Source organism: Labeo rohita, chromosome 3 (assembly GCF_022985175.1).
Source record: "Labeo rohita strain BAU-BD-2019 chromosome 3, IGBB_LRoh.1.0, whole genome shotgun sequence".
In the NCBI taxonomy this organism is placed as follows: Eukaryota; Metazoa; Chordata; class Actinopteri; order Cypriniformes; family Cyprinidae; genus Labeo; species Labeo rohita.
In genome coordinates, this window is record NC_066871.1 from 20,176,579 (window position 1) to 20,198,508 (window position 21,930).

At 36.1% G+C, this 21,930-nt stretch overlaps 1 long non-coding RNA gene across 1 annotated transcript; it reads right to left on the reverse strand.

Annotated features, from left to right (window-relative positions):
* Positions 1 to 15,167: 15,167 nt before the first annotated feature.
* LOC127156957 (uncharacterized) lies at positions 15,168 to 20,265 on the reverse strand. Its single transcript, XR_007825802.1, has 3 exons — positions 20,146 to 20,265; positions 16,881 to 16,950; positions 15,168 to 16,596 (listed from the first exon to the last, which is right to left on the reverse strand). It is a non-coding gene; the product is annotated as an uncharacterized LOC127156957 (long non-coding RNA).
* Between the last annotated feature and the right edge of the window lie 1,665 nt (positions 20,266 to 21,930).

Here is a 21,930-nt window from a genome sequence, read left to right on the forward strand (position 1 = left end):
ATATGCACACAATGTCGCGTTCTACAAAAATGAAGCTGAAGAGTTGTTAAACAGAATGTGTAAAGGTTTCTTTTACCAGGAAAATGAATATGAAATGAACATGCAATGGCACCTTAAAACAAAACAGATTTACCAGAAAGTTTCTTGTGTAAACTCACCCGCAGACTGTTTGTCATGCTTATTTGGCAGGAGACAGGAGTGAACAAGAATCAACAGTTCAGCTACTGAGCCTTCCCTGCAATCTGGATACAAACCTCCCACTATGCAATCTGCCTGTCATTTAACCAATTTAACTTTTACATTTAAACAAGACACGTGAAATTCCCACACAATAATCTGTCATCATCATGCACAGTTATCAAATATAGATCTGGAGAGCACAGAGAACGATCACACAGGACATAAGAAAGTCATTTTTTCTGGTTCCTGTTTCTTACATTTTTTAAAATCTTATAACTCATTTCTGTATCAAAAACTAATTCGACTAGGAGATTATGAATACAATTTTTTTAAGGATAATAAATTGCATGATTATTGTACAGTATGTGAAACAAAAACCTAAATTCTCATTCACATATGAATTTGGTCGGTCTAATCATGTAACTATTATTACTATTATTAATTGTTACTATTGTTGTTTAATTAATACAGTAACATTTAAATAATTTAGGATTTAATTTTTTTGTTAGGAAATAATAATCATTTTTGGAAATTATTCATTAAATTATCATGTTAACTAAGTGTTTCCAGGTTTAGTATACTATTTTTAAAGCAAGTTATATTAACATTTTTATCTTTTTTTTTTCTTTCTTCATTTAAACAGTGAAACTGAAATTAGATCAAATAGTGTAGGCAACTAATGATATTTAAGTCGTTGGTAAATGATTGCTTAATCTGTAAATTATTGTTATTTTTAAATGGCAAAGCATTGTCTTCTATTCAGTGAAAATGCATGATGATTTGTATATTAGGTGGGATTAGATTTGAACACAAGTCCCACTGCACGTTATTAAAAACTGTATGATTAAAAACTAACAAGTCTTACATCTAACTATTATATCACTATATAACACTTAATTATTATTGCATTTACATTTTATTAGAGCTAACTAATACAAATTAATACATACAAGCACACTTAGACTGCTATTGCTGCCCTTTCATAAAAAGGTGCATGATGACCCTCATCCGTATGTTAACCTTCATAGCTGGTCCTTCATATAAATTCTGGAACTTTCTTGTGTAATTGTTACCTTTTCTTTTCATAACTTCCTGATCTCCCTCTTTAACCCTCTACGTCTCTCTCTCCTTCATATACACACATTCTCCGAGCTTTAATAATGCTTTAGATCCTCTCAGGCCTCTCTTGTTCCCTGAGCACCTGTGCAATAAAGCCTGAATCTCTGAACTACAACGCTATTTAACGCAAACGGCTGTCAGAGGTCATTCAGTAGGGAGCTTTCCTGCAGGGCTATATTTACATTCATCTTTCCTCTGCCTCATTTCTTCTATTTCAGAAAGCCACCAGTCTCACACGCAAAAGTCTGACACCACGTGACCCTGCAATTTACATGGAAAAACCAACTAGCAAGTCTTAACCAAATCAGCAATGGGTAACAGACACGGTCCAAAATCAACGCTCACAATACCTGTTAACATTTGGATGAAAAATAAAATGTATTAGGAACTGCAACTTCACATGGTTTAAACTGAATTCTAAGAATGATCATCAAAATATTGCTGACTTAATGGGACCGTTCATCCAAAACTGAAACCCATAAGACCTTCGTTCATCTTCAGAACACACAATATTTTTGATGAAATCCGAGAGCTTTATGGCCCTGCACAGACAGCAGTGCAACTACCACGTTCAAGGCTCAGAAAGGTTGTAAGTACATTGATAAAATTGGTTCAACCGTAATGTTATGAAGCTACGAGAATTTTTTGTGTGCGAAGATAACTAAAATAACGACTTCAGCCAACAATTTCTTCTCTTCTCAGTGTCTTCACCGCACATTTACGAGAGTATCACAAATGCGTGTACTTTGCTCTGCTTGAAAACAACGCATCCGGGTTCTACATCAGTGCACCGGCATTGTGGTACTCTCCTGAAAGTGCGTTGAACATGTTGGTTACGTTGCTGTCTATGCAGGGACAGAAAGCTCTCAGACTTCATCAGAAATATCTTAATTTGTGTTCTGAAGATGAGGACATGAGGGTGCGTAATTAATGAGAGAATTTTAATTTTTTGGTTGAACTATCCCTTTAAGAGATGACTTTTTAAAATGTCTACTAAAGGACATATCAGTTACAACTCTTTTCCCTTAGTGGATGCAAAAAGTTTTGGTGACATACATACAAAACATATATCTGACATTAATTCACCAAAACAAAAATATGACAAAGTGGGCAGTAAGAAATATTTATGGACAGTAAGTTTCTTCATTTCATCCACCACTGGTGCATTTTGAACCCGGCTAACATTATAAAGCACTTTATCTAAAATAAAAGAAGTCAATATAAAGAAAAAAGGTGACAGACCAGCAACTGCTAGCCAAGCACGATCTTAGAACTTTAAATAGTGGCCTGTTTGAGCATTATAAAGAAGTTCACACAGGGTTCTCTCAAAGGCAGAGTTGCAGCAGAGTCCCAGCACTAATTACCAATGGACATCTCTGCCACTCCTTTAATTTGTTTATTCGCCATGGTTGTTGTTTCAGAAGTGATTTTTTTGCGATCTCCAGTTCTTTCTGTTTCACCGTCATTAATTTGCACCATCTGTCTCACACTGATGTCAGAGTGAGGTGACACGACGAGGTGTCTGTTGTCTATTTTTACCTCTATAACGAGGAATCGTCACAGAGAGTCTGCATGCCATTCAGACACCTCCACCCAGCCGCTACTGGACCATATGGCTGGGAGGTGGGGGACCCAATGCCTTACTGGACACTGAGGCAGAGGTTAGACAAGTTCACTGGACTGCTAACTTTAACCCCAAATAATGCCATGGGACCTGAACAGGGAAACAACATTAGTCATGAATAGGATATAAAAAAAACAACAACAAAAAAACAGAACACAATGGTTCCATTAACAGTCGCACATGCATTCTTCTGCTGATGCAGACTGAACACTGTACTAATGTATTTAATTGACCATTTGCAAAGAGCTTGATTGACAGGCAGTCTGACCAATCATAATGCCTAATCTTGTCTGACAAACAAATCAGACAGGAGAGTAGATTAACTAAAATGTTCTGTATTAACGTCTTTCTGTGATTGAAATAAAATACGTTCTGATGTTCATTAATGTTTACTTTGTGCTTTAAGTAAATATGAAAAGACAAGCAGTTCATAATCAGCTTGAACTGAGGGAATACAGTGTCAGGTTTGTCACGACACATTAAAGAGCCATAAAACTGAATTTATTGAATTTCTTAAAAAAAAAAAAGACAAAATTTGAAAGCTGAGACCTTGTTTCATACCAGAAGTAATCTGCTCTGTCTTGTCTGTTGGCTTGTTGTCAGTTTCCTCTTTGCTCTGCAATGTATTTTTTTACTGTGTGAGAACATGATGTGTAGTGTGAGAGCAGCATGGCTTGTCCAACATAGAAACAGTAACTGAGGAGGGCGAGTTTTTGCGAAGGGTCAATTATTTAATGGTTTTGCAACATCACTTCTGAATCAAAAAGGAAAGCACAATCAGTGCAGTCTAATTCCCAAACAAATGACTCATATGAGACATTTGAGTCTAATTTTTGGACAGCTGACTATTAAGCAGGTTCTTGTTAATGAATCAAGAATATACAGGGCAACCAGAATAGACTGATTCATGAAAGTCTGTAATGAGCCTGTTCTCTTTAATAAATCAAGAGCATACAGGCAACCAGTGTAGACTGATTCCTGAATGTCTGACTGTATTGAATAGATCATTATTATGGAATCAAAAATATACAGTGCAACTACGTAGTCCATCTGACTCTAATGAACCTGTTTATTTTAATAAATCAAAAACATACAGCCTCTGATACCTGAAAAATGATTTTAACGCACTCTACCCTAGCCGCAACAATAGTCATGTCATGCTGTACTGCGCCACAACATCTAATGGTGTGTGGACACCAAAAGCAAATTTTATTATTTGCATGAGTAGGTTACATACAAAGTCAATGCAAAGACGCAAATAGAATTCACACTGGGCGACGCAATTGCCATGAATACACGCAATCGCATCTTCCGCGCAAGTTGAAACATTTCATCTCAAGCTAAAAATTCACATGACGCGTTGTCGCACAACCAATCAGTGAAGAGCTCATTGAGACGTCCGGGTTGAAAATGGAGGAAATCATTACGCAGTGATTTTCTATTAGCGAGTGACACAAAAACATCCTGGGAATAATCTAGATCATGGGTGTCAAACTCCGGTCCTGGAGGGCCGCAGGCCTGCAGAGTTTAGATGCAACCCTAATAAAACTCACCTGATCCAACTAATCAAGTCCTTCAGGCTTAATTGAAAACTGCATAGTATGTGTGTTGGAGCAGGGTTGGAACAAAACTGTGCAGGGCTGCGGCCCCCAGGAACTGAGTTTGACACCCCTGATCTAGATGGATAATGTAATGAGAACATTCTCTTTGTGTTTGGTTTGCTCACCATAGCTTACTCACAGGGTGTTTTTCGTGTAACTCGCACAAATAAAAACATTAAAACATTTTCTGGTACAATCAGTAATGACTTTCTTGTGCAACAACATGTCATGTGAATTTTCAGCTTGCATTTAATTTTTTTTCACTTTTTCTATTTTTTCAAGATGCGACTAAGGCGAATATCACACTTTCGCGGCTTTAGTCACGTCTAGGCATTGACTTTATGTGTAATGCATTTGCGCAAATAATAATTTCACTTTTGGTGTGCACACACCATAAAAGCTGTCTACACTGGATGCAAACCAGACAAACCAACCACTGCAAATCATTTGAACTTTGTGTCAGTATGTCATAAATAGAACAAGGCTTCAGTTTACTGTTGAGAATTTGTCATGTCACGTTGTGTCACATCCACTGATTGATTATAGCGGGATCGATTTTTTAAGTCAGTTCTTTTTAGTGAATCAAACACGTACAGCTTGCAACTTACTTGCAAAACTTAAAGCAGAAGCCCACTTCCAGAACAACAATTTACAAATAATGTACTCACCCCCTTGTCATTCACGATGTTCATGTCTTTCTTTCTTCAGTCGTAAAGAAATTATGTTTTTTGAGGAAAACATTTCAGCATTTTTCTCCATATAATGGACTGATATGGTACCCCAATTTTGAACTTCCAAAATGCAGCTTAAATGCGGCTTCAAACAATCCCAAATGCAGTTGTAAACGATCCCAGCCGAGAAAGAAGGGTCTTACCTAACGAAACGATTGGTTATTTACATAAAAAAATACAATTTAAATACTTTTTATTCTCAAATGCTCGTCTTGCCTTGCAGTCCTTGATCTGTATATTCTGGCTCAAGACAGGTAGGGTATATCAAAAAACTCCATATTTTCTCCCTCAACTTTAAAAATAATTTCAAAATCATCATACATCGCTGCAGAAGTTCCAACCCAGTCTTGCAAAGTGAACATGCAAAAAAGATCAAACACCCTTAAAAAAAAAAAAAAAAAAAAAGGGTAAAACAGTGATATAGGGCAACTTTGAAGTTGAGGGAGAACATGAGATGGGAGTTTTTCGACATACCCTAACTGTCATGAACCGGAACAAAATTTCAGTCCAAGCAGAGTAAGACAAGAAAAAGTATTTAAATTGTATTATTTTTATTAAAATAATCTATTGTTATGCTAGATAAGACCCTTCTTCCTTGGCTGGGATCGTTTACAACCGCATTTGGGATTGTTTGAAGCCGCATTTAAACTGCTTTTTGGAAGTTTAAAATCGGGGCACCATATCAGTCCATTATATGGAGAAAATGCTGAAATGTTTCCTCAAAAAACATAACGACTGAAGAAAGAAAGACATGAACATCGTGGATGACAAGGGGGTGATCAAATTATTTGCAAATTTGAGTTACTGATTAATTGTTTAAATTATAAACATAGGTTTTTAAAGTGATATTTTATATTAAAAAAATAAACAAATGAAATAGCAACAATTATTGGACAGCTTTTTTCTCGCCTCAAATTGCATATAAAGATGTAAATACACTATTTGTTATTGCTTTAAATGATTAAAATAATTTGGAAACTTCATTTTTCACTTTTTTTTTTTCTTCCAGATGTTTTCAAATATTTTTTTTTTCCCTTAAAAGAATCATTAATGGACCCATTAAGCAACCAGAATCATTCTATCTTTATCAGTGTTTTCGCCCCCTTTACGACGCTGTTTACAATCACTAAACTTCTGGGTCCCTGAATAAAAGTCTATATGTTTGGCCCTTAGCAAAACATAACATAATTGAGAGAGTTTTGGTATTGTAAGAGAATAATCATAATGCACAAATCTGAAGTATCCTCACTGGACCTCAGACTGGTTCATTAGCTTTTCATAAGATATTACATCAAAAGGAAATGATCTGCTTCATACAGCGCCTTCTTAACATTAGACATGCGGTACTTGTGATGTTGATGCAATCTGCCTCAATTTCACTTGTAATAAGAAGGGCCTTTGGTCTCTGAGCACTTAACAGAATAGCCAGAGTCTCAGAAGCTACAGGAAATTAGAAATATGAGCCAAATCAACTGTTGAGAGCCATGCACCGCGCTTTGACTGGCATGTGAATGGAAGCACAGGAAGTGAGGGAGGAAAACAATGATGTCCGCACGGCCAGCTGCTTTAGAAGCACACAACGAAGGCAGCGATACATCACTCGCTCAGACTGCTTCGTGCATGTGTTAATCCAGTTCGCTCTATGCGCCTCGGCTTGTGTGGGTATGTGTGTGACATGTAAACGAGCCCCTCGCACAGCATGACTAATTAAACGCTTATGGAAAGTTAGGAGAAATGCGCAGATTGGTGCTGGCGTACACGCCATGCTTAATTCAGCATCACTGCACAAAGGGCTTCTAATCTGATGTCAGACCCATTCGCAAACAGCGGGACCTGGCAGAGGAAAGACCCACTGGAAAGCATTTGCTCTCTCACACAGCACACATACAAACACACAAGCCATGACAGCTTGTTTCACACACTGCAGAAAATGATATGATCAATAAGTCATTAACATATTGTATGTTTCTACATTACTTTAACTCATCAAAATAATTTAACCAATTTAAAATTCATTTCAAGTTATTTGAGATTCAACTAGAAATTAGTTTTTAAAAAATGAGTTGAAATGACTTGTACAGCCAGTTAGATTATACTTAGTGTAAGTCAGTAATTGAATTTTTAAGATGAAGTAGGCGGAAGTAGGTACCTTTTACAACACATGTACACTGAAAAACAACAGGTTTCACTCTGAAATTGCTATTGAATTAAACGAAGTAATGCCAAAGTCAATAGAAGACAAGCCTGTAACCTTTAGCCAAAAAAGCGTAACAGCTATAGCTAACGCTTCCGGTTTGGAAAAGGAAACCAGAGGACGTTTTCTTCGAATAGATGTCAGTGGAGGAGAAGCTTCACTACACTGAATAAACAGCTTTTTAGAGGAAACAGCTTATCATTTAATGAATCATGAAAAAATGCCACTTTATAAGAGAAGTCACTGACTTTTTGCGACAGGTGGGATTCAGCTTACGGCACTTCTCATTCATTCCTATGGGATGAATGAGAAGTGTGTCACACAATTCTGAGCTGAAATTCAATTATGTCAAGGCTATAATGTGATGTGTGGTTATCAAGGCACACATGATCCAAGTTAACCGTTACGCTTTCTCCAATAGTAAGTAATACAGACTCTCTCGTCTCCCAATAGTAAGAAAATCTCTGGTAACGCGCCACAAAATCAATATGAAACGGAAGTGAGGGGCGGAGTGAGCAGTAACTCATTGTCATTTAAAGAGGCATACACCTAAACAGGTTGCTGTGAACAGAGTTGTTTTTGACAAGGTAAAAAGGGTGTTGTTTTACACGACCATTAAGGAATTTTGAGTATTTTGCAGACATTTCATGAAGATCCTAAAGAATCATACCAACTTGTGGAAAATGTGTGTCCGATGTCCCCTTTAATGTTTTATTTACTTTTATTTTTTATTTTATTTATTTTATTTTATTTATTTATTTATTTATTTATTTTTGAATAATGCTACAATAATAATAATAATAGTAGTTCATACTTGCTGTTCCATATAATATTATTTTAGTACACATTTTTGTGCACTAGCAAATTTAGAAAAATTTGATTAAATCTACAATTATGTCTCCCATATATGAAATACCAAACAAAAGGTAACGCTTAAAGGTGATGTGTGTAATATTCAATACTATAATACTATAACACATTGCTCAATTAATGTTAGTAGTCTGACACATCAGATTCTGGCTTAGCCTTGAGAAAATATTCTGAATTTCACTGTATTTAAAATATCTTGTTTTGTGTTTCATAAAGGAAATAAAATCATAAAGGTTTGGAACAACATGAGGGTGAGTAAATATATAAACCCTCTTCAAAGTTAGTATGAAGTTGAAATTCACCCTTTCATTTATTTTTCTAAATGTATCTTATTGAACTTGTTTTGAAAGATTCATGTTTCACTTTCAATTTTTAATCAAAAATGTCTTGAAGCTTTTTGAGGAAAACATTTTAGGATTTTTCTCCATATAATGGACTGATATGGTGCCCCGAGTTTCAAAATGAACTTCTAAAATGCAGTTTAAATACGGCTTCAAACGATCCCAAATGCGGTTGTAAACGATCCCAGCCGAGGAAGAAGGGTCTTATCTAGTGAAACGATGGGTTATTTTCATAAAAATAATACAGTATATATATATATACTTTTTAATGTCAAAAGCTCGTCTTGTCTTGCTCTTCTCTTGTCTTTTTTCCAGGTCATGACAGTTAGGGTATGTCTAAAAACTCCCATCTCATGTTCTCCCTCAACTTCAAAGTCGTCCTATCGCTAAGGGTGTTAAGGGTGTTTGATCTTTTTTGCATGGTCACTTTGCAAAGACTGGGTCAGTACTTCTGCAGCGATGTAGGATGATTTTGAAATGATTTTTGAAGTTAAGGGAGAAAATATGATTGTTTCTCGACATACCCTAACTGTCTTGAGCCAGAATACACAGAGTTCAGGAAGAGCAAGACAAGATGAGCGTTTGAGATTAAAAAGTATTTAAATTGCTTTTTTTTTAATGAAAATAACTGATCGTTTCGCTAGATCCTCGGCCGTTCCTCGGCTGGGATCGTTTACAACCACATTTGGGATTGTTTGAAGCCGCATTTAAACTGCATTTTGGACATTCAAACTCGGGGCACCATATCAGTCCATTATATGGAGAAAAATCCTGAAATGTTTTCCTCAAAAAACACAATTTCTTTATGACTGAAGAAAGACATGAACATCTTGGATGACAAGGGGGCGAGTACATTATCTGTAAATTGTTGTTCTGGAAGTGGACTTCTCCTTTAACAACCGATGGATAGAACCAAATCCCCACCATGTTTTTTTTTTTTTTTTTTTACTTGGATGTAGGTTACATTAAGGAAGGTATGTCACTACATCCGTTAGATCGTGACATAAGTTTGAGCCAAGTGCACACACTACAAGGCAGAGGTAAGGAAGAGCAGCCAAATAAATTAAGAGACAGCAGAAGTGCACAGATAGAGGGCGAGAGTTTTTTTTTATTTACAGTATGAACTCTTGCATTGGTTCTAAAGAAAATACCCTAATCTGGCATATCACAAAAATGTCACAAACTGTTCCCAAATTTTCCAAGAAACAAAAATCTGCAATTAAAAATCAATCTGAGCTCAAAGTTTCTCATCCAAAGCGCCCTATGCTATTCACAATTAACAATACAGCTATAGGAGGATTGGGGGAAGTCTGGGATACTTAAAAGACACATAACCGATGTCATTATGTCTCCTGAGCTATAAAACAGCAACCTTTGAGCAATAACATTTCCTGTGGGCTGTTTTAGGGACGCAGCACAGTGGAAAGGGGAAGTGTGTGTGTGTGTCTGTATTCTGGTTGTGCAACGGTTGCCCTGTGAGGCAGTCAGGTGAAATAGGTGGGTAATTGAAAGCTACATCATTACATCCAGCTTTGTCTTCCCTCCTGCCTCTATTTCCCTCACCTCCTCCCTCTAGCACTTCTATCTATCCGCCCCATTGTCCACAGTCCAGTCCCGGCACACAAAAACCTTCCCTCTTTCCTGGCCGGGCTTCTGCAACAACTGATCCAATGTCTCAATACTGATGTGAACTCGTTCCCTCCTCTGCCTTTGTTCTCCGTCCACTTCTTTTACCTTCTGCCCGTCACTATCCACAAACATTTAAAAGCTGCTTTTCTTTGAAACTGTGGTGGTTTTGTGCTGGTGTGTGATTTAAATTGTAGTGGGATTATGTGTGTGGCTTTAAAAAGAGTACACTTATGCACACACACACACACACACACACACACACACACACACACACACACACACTCACAAACACTGTTTATTTTGTCCCTTTTTCCATGTCTTCTCTTTTACTGTCTCTCACTCTGCCACCTCTCTCTGCCAAACCTCTCACACACACTTCTTTGTCTGAACCAAAACAGAGCGGTATTGTGAATGGTTTAATGAAAGTGGGAGGCTTATTTGCAAAAGAGAGTTCACTTCGGTTGCTAGCCCTGAGCCCTGAGAAAATACAGGAATTATACAGATTTCATGCTGGAGGGTGACATGATACAGAAACGAATACCTTTATATAGCAGACATTTAGAGGGCAGAGGTCCAACAACAGTGTTTGAAAATCCATCTTTCGTATATGTACAAAATGAAAACAAGGAAGTGAGAAACACACACCAGGGGGAAAACTAAAAGCTTTTATACTATATAATAAAACATGGCTAAACTGTCAGGGTTAACCACAGTCTGATATACACTGTGAAAATATCCCTTTAAATGTATTTTAAAAAAATGTTTAAATCTGGTAACTGTGGTTGCCAGAAAATCACAACAGGGAAAAAAACACGATAACAATATTTACAACTTTTAACCAAATATTTCATTGTGCAATACAATGTTAACCAAGCTACTTAAACTACAAAAATCAATTTCAAACTTTAAATGTACTGATAACCACCATAATAATGCAACAGTATGCCACATGATGAATGGTAAAAAATATTTGCCAAATAACAAAAAAGCTACACAAAACACAAATAATGTGCAGAACTATACAATAAAATAAAAAAAAAAACAAAATGATTTATCAATAAAATAAAATAATATGTGATGTGTCATGTATGGACTTTCAGGAATGTTGTTTTACTACTTTTTTTTTTACCGTAAACAGTTTATGAATAAATAAATAATAAATAATTTAAAAAAAAGAAAGAAAGAAAGAAAGAAAGAAAGAAAGAAAGAATGAAAGTTTACACTAAACATTCATATAATGTGATGGTAAAATAATTTGCAGATTTTCACTGTATTTAATAAGTATGTATTTAATATTATCTTACAGTTAAATAGCTAAGTTTTGATTTAACATTTTTGTAGTCGCTTTGATTTAGACAAATACCAGCAAATATGCATAAATAAATAAATAAATAACTCTTTTTTTAACAAGTATTGTGAAAAGTCCTATAAAAGTAAAATTAATTTTACTTGACTTTAATATGGTGGCTGTAAAAATGGAACTTACATGTCATTTTTTCATTAGCAGGTTTTAAAGCATAATTTATGCTAAAGAAGCTAAATTTTCGGGTACCATTGTTCTCAAAAAGTATTAAAGAGGTCATGACATGAGAAATCAAATTTGCCTTGATCTTTAGGCATACAAGAGGTCTTTGTACCATTAAAACATCCTGAAAGTTTCATAGTTTAAACCTCTTCCTCGTTAAACAAAGCATTTATGTAATCAAGCTCCAAAAACAGCTCATTTGGATCTGAGGTGCAAGGTGACATTACCCAGACACAAAAATTTGCATAAACACTGCCTCCAGAGCAACACATCAACGAATAGTCTTCTCACCATAGGAAAAAAATTTAAGGCAGCTGGGTTACTTACCTTGCTTTTAAGTTTAACAAACGCAAATATCTAAGCTGTCACTTAGTACAACTTAACATTTCAAGTTGACTAAACTTATTTGAGTTGACTGAACTTAAAATGTTAAGGGAGCAGGGTAACAAATAATTTTACGCTGACTCAACAAATTGTGTTTTTTGTTTTTTACAGTGTTGTTTACACTAGATACAGTATATAGATGCGCGTTCATTTTCTGACACAGTCCACGCGCTTGAGTTTGTCGTCAATAGGACAAATGGAGTGAAAGAACATTCACTTTGACGCGTTTGGTTTAAACAGGTCATTGGCGTCTTTGTACAGATATCAGAAGGATCGCAGCATAAGGAACAAGTGGATAGTTTATTTTTAATGGCATCCCGGATCATGCCTAAGGATTAATCGGTGCGTTTTGTTTTGTAAACATGGCACAGTCTCATGGAGAGTTCACAAAGAAACATTTGTTGAAACATGAAGTGGTACTAGATCTGACTGCAGCTGCATCACAAACTGTAAGTAAATTATCTCATAATGCTTCGACCGGAAATGGCCACTTTATTTTGATTATGTTGTCACTCACACAGAATAGCGAGAGGGCGATGATACTGTTTCCTATGCAATGACATTAGCCAATCATAACAGTGGTGAATTACTGACTTAAGTCTTAAAAGAGCTGCCCCTTAAAAACAGGTCATTTCAGACAGAGGGTCAGAATGAGGGTTGAACATAATTTTTCCACAAATTTGTATTTTTGTCCAAACATTTAATAAAACATTATAAGTAACCTCTAGGAACATATTAAAATAATAATTAAAAAAAACATGTTATGACCACTTTAATGAGTAAAAATATGCTATTGAAACATAAACTTGACAAACAGTTTTAGAAATTTTAGTCTTTCAAGAGCTTTGAAGAACATTTTTTAAAGAAATCTACAGAACCTTTTTCCACTATAAAAAACCTTTTCTGCACTAAAAAGGTTCCATAAATGTTCAAGGTTCTTCATGGAACCATTGATGCCAATAAAGAACCTTTATTTTGAAGAGTGTACTGAACAAACAATTGCCCATTATGGCTGACAACTGAATTGTTTTGCCTTAAAGGGACTTTGATTCCATACAAGTTAGTCAAGTAAATCATGTAATTATAGCAAGATTGTTGACAAAATTGGTTACTGACCCACTTCCACTTATTTCTTCTTAGTTTTAGTCCAAAAATTTATAGCCAATGTCTGATTAATAAGGGGTTGTTTTCTTCGGTAAAGCACAGCGAGGATTCAGACTGTATTTCTCGGCAGGTGCCCAGACCTGCTGGGTTTTGGACTAGGTCAGGTTGGAGGACTCATCACATGGGAAGGAGGGTGAGAGTGCAGTCAGCAGAGCACAGTGTCATACTAGAGTCTTCCCACCGTCTTTTCAGTTTAAGACATGTCAGGGAAGTAGGATTGTGGAGTTTTATTTTAAGATAGAATCTTTGGAAATGACTAAAAAGCTTTTAAATATGTACTGACAAAATAAAATGTCTGGGAATATCGGTACAGGTTAGATATGGAGAGACCTGAAAATCAAAAATTAATGCTGCTAAAATCTCTGAGAGCTTCTGAACCATTCATGTGCATCAGTACAGCAGCCATAAAAAGCTTTACACGTTTCATTAATGCATTATGCTTTATACTGTCCGGACTGCATATCTAGTAAAACTAGTCAACCTCAAGGGATGTGGTTGGAACAAAAGGTTACAAACGACTGTTCACTCAATATACTGTATGTGCAACCATGTAAAAAGATGCTGCTCAATAGCCTTTGTTCCATCAACAAAAACATTCATTTAAACAATTCATTTCCCTAGGCTTGTCACAAAATAACCTGCATAATTCCCAAATTTAAAGCATATTAAAGAGACAGTGTTATCCGCTGGTCCTGGTTATGCTAGAGGCAGGCCAGGAAGATCTTGTAAGAGACTCTAGTTAGAGCTCAGAGGGGGTATTTAATGTCATAATTTACTCACAATCGAGATTTGCACCCCTACAGCTGCTCGCTTTGGAGACTTCATGTCTCCTGCTGAGTTACAGCCCCAGGGAGAGAGAGACAAGAAGGACAGAGCTGTGATGGCCCATGAGTCAGCCTCTCTCTCTCTCTCTCTCTAGGTAAACATGCTGCAAGTCAACCTACTTCTCCTTTGAAACTAGCTTGTACAGGTTTACATTTGTGGACATATCTCATAATGCTATCAGGTGAGAATATTTTATCACCTTTCATTTTAGATCCATATAATTTTGTACTAAATTACAAAAGTACAAAAATTATATAGATGTACTTTGTAAAATGTACTGTGATTATTTCTTTGAAACGTTAACTTTATAAATTTAACAGGAGAAATTATGTATTTAAAATATATTTTTTTATTTCTTAAAAAGGTTTTGCACAAAGAAACAAACTTAAAAAAAAAAAAGTAAGAAAAGAAAAGAAATACAGAATTACCAGGGTTCAGGCACTTTAAGGCATTTTAAACTGATATGTTTATTTAGCAAGCCTGTAACCACTTAAATCATTTATTTTAAAAAGGGAATTTAATCCAGGTAATTTACCATAAAAATATATTTTTTTAACGTTTATGACTGTTACAATGCCGGCTGTTGTTCGATCACCTTAAAACTTTGCATGTTTGTTTAAAATCACCTTTTGCATATGTTTACCAGGATTTGTGAAGTTTTGAGTTTTTTACATTTTCTCATTTTCTCATCATTTAACAAGCGATTTGATTAACAGCAGTGGTTCTAGTGGCAAAGTTATCCAGAATGAGGAGTTTTATCATATGATACGAATATCGTGTGTATGCAGAAAACCATGCAATGTACAACCGTTTACGCCCTTGAAAAATGTGATATTGCCCCCTAGTGGCCAGTTTCTTTCAAATTTCTCACAGACCTTTGGGGCCATGAGCCAACCAGGCCTACCGAGTTTCATTCCGACAGGCCTCCATTAACCTTGTCTAATAGGTGCTCAAACTTCATTGGGCCAATTGCGGCCATGTTTTTTTTTTTGAGATACACAAATGTCCTTGTAGACACTTGTGGCACTTTATTGATATTCACTCTCTAGAGCAGTGGTTTTCAAAAGCACCCCTGCCCTGCACATTTTGTATGTCTCCCTTATGAGACACACTCAATTCATGTTGTGCAGCCTCTACTAACAAGCTGATGAGCTGAATCAGGTGTGTTAGATGAGGGAGACATAGAAAATCTGCAGGGCAGGGGTGCTTCCAGAACTGGTTTCAAAACCACTGTTCTAGAAAAAAAAAAAATACGGCATGAGGCAGATACAGTGATTTCATACCTTTAATCGCTGTAGCGCCCCCCCGTCAGGCTGATTGGGGCAAGCCTTGGTGACCTTGTCAGGGGTGTGAGTACTACTATCCCTCCAAGTTTCAAGTCTCTACAACTTACAGTTTGGTCTGTACAATCAGTTTTACTTGGAGATTGCTGATCCTTGGCCATTCTAACCATTACAATAGGGTTTCATCTCTATGTGCTTGAACCCCTAAAAATATGTATACTCACATGAGAATGTACAGGATCAACAACCAAACAAAAGGCGTTGTATTTCACATAGTGCTTGTTGTGTCTTTGGGGACAACAGGTCCTACCATACATGTGATGCAAGTGTTTTATGCTAGTTTCAGCCTGACGCAGTTATCATTTTCACGTCCAGCGCTACATTGTTTAAATACCAAATGCACTTGCGCCCATCTGTTCGCCCATGGGCATGCTGGTCTGAAAACTAAGTGTGTTCAGGCGCATTGTTGGCGCATTGTTATTTCAAGGCAACTGAAAACGACTGCACCGCTGACGAACTAAAACCTAGCCTAAAGTCAATGACGCAGTTATTTTTAAAAATGTATTTAAAGGCCGTGTTAGTAATATGCACCTATATAGATGGGCGCACTCTGCTTATTACACACACAGGGACACGCAACAGCACACAAACATGCCAAATATTAAAAATGAAAGGATTACAAATGTAAAAGATTCTTATTGTGTACATGGAGAAGCGTTCAGTCTTTGCTCTTGCAAATTCCGCTATGTAAATGGCAAATCCGCCATGGTGCAAGGACAAATGGCTTTTAAAGGGAATGGGAGATGATATTCTGATTGGTTAATTGCACGTTATGCCCAAAACACACCCGTGGCTCATTAAGAGAATAGGTACAACCCTTTTGGACCATACGAGCTCAAAGGTTTGGCTCCCATTTGTCTTCTATTGTATGGGCAAACATTTCTCTATGACAATATCTTAATTTGTCCACTAAGAGAAAGTCCTACTGGTTTGAGACAGCATAAGGTTGAGTTAAGGATTAGATACTTCTGAACTGATGTTCTTCTTCATCATCTTGGGTCTTCTTATGCAGTTTTTCCAGTTATTTTAGACACCTCTTTTCTCCATGCAGCTTTGATCCTCTTTTCTGAATTTATTCCAATAAAGTATATGAAAAATAAGAGGAGAAAAGCTTCAGAACATATTCTTGTGCATAATTTGATTTGATCAAATTAAACTTTCTCACTAAAAACTAGTCGATAATTAACTAAAGTCTCGGAATACACTGTATAAGTCACACATGCTGCATTTATAATAAATGGATTCAAGTATGAGGCACATTAAGGTGGATCTTTTTCTGATAATAGAAACTAGTGTCAGTCTGGAGCGTGAGCCTTGTTTTAGCGAAACAAAATGCAGACATATACTTACCAAGAAGGATCAAGCTAGGAGTCATAGGCAGGTTACCCATTTTCTCAAGGTCAGAAGGAGTGGCAGACATCTATTAATAAAGAAAACAATTTAAAATGGCTCACAGTATCTGCAAATGATCAAAAAAACCTTAATGTGCTACTTGTTGCAATATTCTACAGAGGCAATAAAACTATTATACTATAGTAGAATTAAAAATGATGATGTATGCTGATTTAAACTCTGATGATGCAATAGATGACATTTAATGGAGATGAGATGTCTGTTTGTCCCTACAATGCAAAAGAAAATGGGGACCAAACTGTAATACCAACAGACATACAGTAAATGGAGGATAAAGGTAATTAATTGCATGTTTAAACATTAAGTTTTAAAAGAGTAAGTACTTTAGAAATAAAACAATAAAAGGCAGAGCTGCAAAATGACCTCATGCAGATAAACCAAAATGTCTTACTATGCACATGTACAAGGGAAAATACGGTATTATGCTGTTAAACAACAGTGTCATACTGTTGCTGGTCCACATATCCCACAATGCGGTGAAAAATACAGTTAACTTACTGTTATTGTATGAAAACAGCATTTCACTGTTAAATTCCATTGTAAATGTACAGAAATTATTTACAGTGTACCATTCAAAAGTTTGGGGTCAGTGAGTTTCTTATGCTCATCAAGGCTATGTTTATTCAATTAAAAATATATAAATAATATAAAAAATAAAAAATAAAAACTATAATATTGTATTTTCAGCAGTCATTACTTTTTTTTTTTTTTTTTACTTTGAGCCAGAAATGGGCTTCCGTAATTATTGAATACCGTCACTCACTTTTTGCTCAATAAATGAATCACGCTTAACTGCAACAATGGCATGCAGTAACAGAAAACTGCAATGAATGCACTGCCATATCTCCTAGCACATCATAAACACCAAAAACTACTGTGCATCTTTAATTTGATCCAAATGCAAATGAGGCTATAAGGGACGGAAGCCTGGTCCATTCAGTATGATATAGTGTTGCAAACTTGGGTATTGATTGGACAAATTTCCAGAAAACAAAAACACAGTTTGTAAAAATGACAAATTGGCCCAACAGACTGCCTCACAGCCCTTGCTTTTCATCCGATTAAACATGGCATCCACACTGAATGTCTGCTTAATGCTTGCTTCAGTTCACATTCTCAAGCATGCTGTCCCTATTTAAAGTTACTATAGTTTTAATCCTGTCAGTCTCTCTATATTTGGACCAGGTGCTCATGGGAGGAGCAGAAATGCATTTACTCCCTCAGTGAGAATATTAACCCCTCAGAACAGCAGGTTTAGTGAATTTCAGAGCCAGAACTCAGAGACTGGATGCTTTTCCCTCTGTGCTGTCTGTCTGAATTTATGGACTCTATTCATTTCCTCTGCCGGAATTCCTTCACACAGGAAATGAATCATAGATTCTGACATAGAGTCATAGGAGGGTTTCTGCAATAAGAGCAGCTTTTGGTGATAAATGGAGGCGTGATTGTCCCCCACAATCCGTTGCATTCTCTCTATGTCACTGTGGGGCCGACACATTGTGACACAGACCAGCACAATGCTGGTTAAAAGTTCCAGTTTTAAACCTGTTGCCTGCATGTTTTTATAATTTTTATGATTGTAAGACCAAAAAGATATTTAACATCAGTTATAGTGACTCATTCTCCAAAAATTCAAGGTTTTATCTAAATTTCTATCCACATTTCTTGTCTTTGCTGTCATTTTTGATAGTTTGCTATCTCTGTCTTGTCTTTCTCACTCTCCGCCTCACCATCCTTCCCTGTCTCCTGTCGCTTTCCCTTAATCACAAATGGCAGGTTATTGATTTGTGGTCGGGGCATTTTTCAGAAAATAGCACCTGACTGACAGTGCGTCCATGACCAAAACATCATTCTCTTTACAGAGGCATGGTGTGTGTGTGTTAGTGTGTGTCAGCTAAGTGCAAGCATTATTTATTTCTTTTTTGATGCATTTCTCACGTTGGGGCAAGGTTGAGGAATCAGACCTTCCCTGAATATAAAAAAAGGAAAATGGCTACTTCGCACACAATCGTGATTAATTAGCTGCCCATCACGGCGGTTGTGGGTTCTGTGAATGGATGGATTGGCTATTAGAGCTGAATGGAGAAGAAAGAGGCCAGCAAGGTAAGCTGTCTGGGGCCTGACGGCTGGAGAGAGAGCATGTTTGCCCAGTCAGTCTAAAGCCTATGCTATTGGCACACAAAACATCCACAGAGAAATACATGCACATGAGTAGCCCCACTTTCATAAAAGATCATTTATGGACTTTTGGATTTTTTAGAATGAACACTAAGACACTGTAAGTATGAACACTACATATAGTAGTCAACATTTGAAGTGGATCAGTACCTTTCATCAAAGTTGTCCTAAAAGCAAAACAATACCCGTTCTTGTCTTAGGGCAACTTTGATTAACTTTTTGGATCCACTTCAAATGTTGACTACTGTATACAGTGACACCAAAAATTATTATTTGGACACTCCACACACAGACATACACTATATACACAAAAGTGATAATAAAGACATTTATAATGTTACAAAAGATTTCTATTTCTGATAAATGCTGTTCTTCTGAACTTTCTATTCATCAATGAAACCTGAAAAAAAAAAAATCTAATCAGTTGTTTTCAACATAATAATAATAACAAATGTTTTTGAGCAGCAAATCAGAATATTAGAATGATTTCTGAAGGATCATGTGACTGGAGTAATGATACTAAAAATTCAGCTTTGAAATCACAGGTATAAATTTCATTTAAAAATATATTCAAATAGAAAACAGTTATTTTAAATAGTCAAAATATTTCAAAATGTTAGTTTTTACAGTGATTTGGATCAAATAAATATAGGCTTGGTGAGCAGAAGAGACTTCTTTAAAAGTCTTACTGTTCAAAAACTTTTGACTGGTAGTGTACATGCATACATACATACATACATACATTACACATTTTTAATATATATGCACGACTGTTTATAAATTTTGGGATTGGTAAGTTATTTTAATGCTTGCTGACCAAGGCTGTATTTGATTAAAGGCATAGTGGAAAAACACTGATAATATGACTCTATAACATAGAGACATTTCACATGTGACTTTTATCTCCTACAGTACACTGTTTAAAGAAAAAAATCTGATGGTTCAGCATAGTATAATATTAGAAAATATGGTTTCTCAAACACGCACCTTTGCAAATCTTTGATAATTAGCATAATTATCTTACCCGTGTTTGAACTCAGACCCAGGGTGAGCTCCTTTGGCATGACGGTCCTCCAATCATTCCTTACAGTGCAGCAGATCTCTCTCCCTCCCTCTTCTAACATATCCCACACAGTGAGCTCTGTCTGAAGCACTGGTTATTACTATCAGTGCTCTGAACCGCTAATTATTCAGTAACCTAACCCTGACGCTCACAAACAACACCTGAGCTTTTTTTAAACTTTGCTTCCTGACACGCAGATACTGTGACTTTGCAAACACTAGCCTTATCCACCTTATTTTTCCCGTAAAAGCGGGCACGGGTCATTTGTAAACTTTGTGTGCAAGGTTTTCGGTGTCATCCACTTCCAGCTATTTTTATCTGTACAAAACAGCTTGTTTTGTGGCTTGATATTGCAAACTGGTGTGTCTTACCATATTATTTTAATGTATTATCTTAATTATGAACACAGTGATTTGTAGTGCAGTTTTACTGTTTACTTGTTATTCTTCTCTCCATTTCCCTACAGCGTCTAATAATCCGGACACAGTCTTGCACATTCACAGAAAATGGTTTACCTCTGCGTTGAAAATTAAGGTGGATATGCTTGTGCTGGTAGAGATAGTATATCAGATATAGCTACCAAACTTACTATATTAAATGTAAACTTAGTCTAACTTAACCATGAACTCAATTTAAGTTCAATCTATAACCTTCATAGACCATCCAAACACAGTGGGACTTGACATTTCAAAGCTTGCAAACTAATTTGTTTCATCAATATTTGTTATTATTGACACTTTGTCTTACACATACTGTGAAGAGCTTGAGGCGATGTCATATAGTACGTCTCATGGCATCATCAAATCCTTATGCTTTCCAGTTACAATGTTACACCACATGACACTGTATTTTGTGGACAGGTTACATTTTGCGTGTCCACCTCTGCTGCTGTCTGTCAGTCAGTCTCCAGCTTGTTACCGGATGGGATGTGCTCGATATGTATTTTTTCATTATATAAGATTGTGGAGGGAAACATCACCTCTTCTAACTCCTGCATGCATCTACCAGTGTTATTTTAAGATTATATACTTTTATAGTTTTTAATAATATTTTGAGTTATAGCACTTATTTTTATATTTTCAGTTTAAAATGTAAATTTTAGTAATTTTGTTGGTTCTGTGTATTATTACTATTAATAGCAGTAGTAATGTTAGTGCTTCAACCTACACATATTTCAGTTAGTTTGAACTTACTTAAAATTAACTTATTTCAGAGGCCAAGGCAACATTTCTCATTCTCGTTTAGTTTTTAATCCAATTTTTCCCCCAGCTTTAAATTAACAGAAATATTAAAAGGATAGTTCAGCCAAAAATGAAAATAACCCCAGGATTTTCTCACCCTCAAGCCATCCCTAGTGTATATAACTTTCTTCTTTCAGATGAATACGTTATATTCGTTATACATTATAATACAGAGTTATATTTTAAAATGTCCTGGCTCTTTCAAGCTTTATAATGGTAGTAAATGGCTGTTGAGATTTTGAAGTCCAATGAAGTGCATCCATCCATCATAAAAAGTGCTCCACACAGCTCCAGGGGGTTAATAAAGGCCTTCTGAAGCAAATCAATGTGTTTGCGTATGAAAAATATCTATATTTAAAACTTCATAAACCGTAATCAGCTTCCGCAAACTGTTGTAAATGCACTCACGAGAGAGTTGCGCTAGAAATGACAGTTTATAAAGTTTTAAATATGGATATTTTTCTTACAAAAATGCATTGATTCACTTCAGAAGGCCTTTATTACC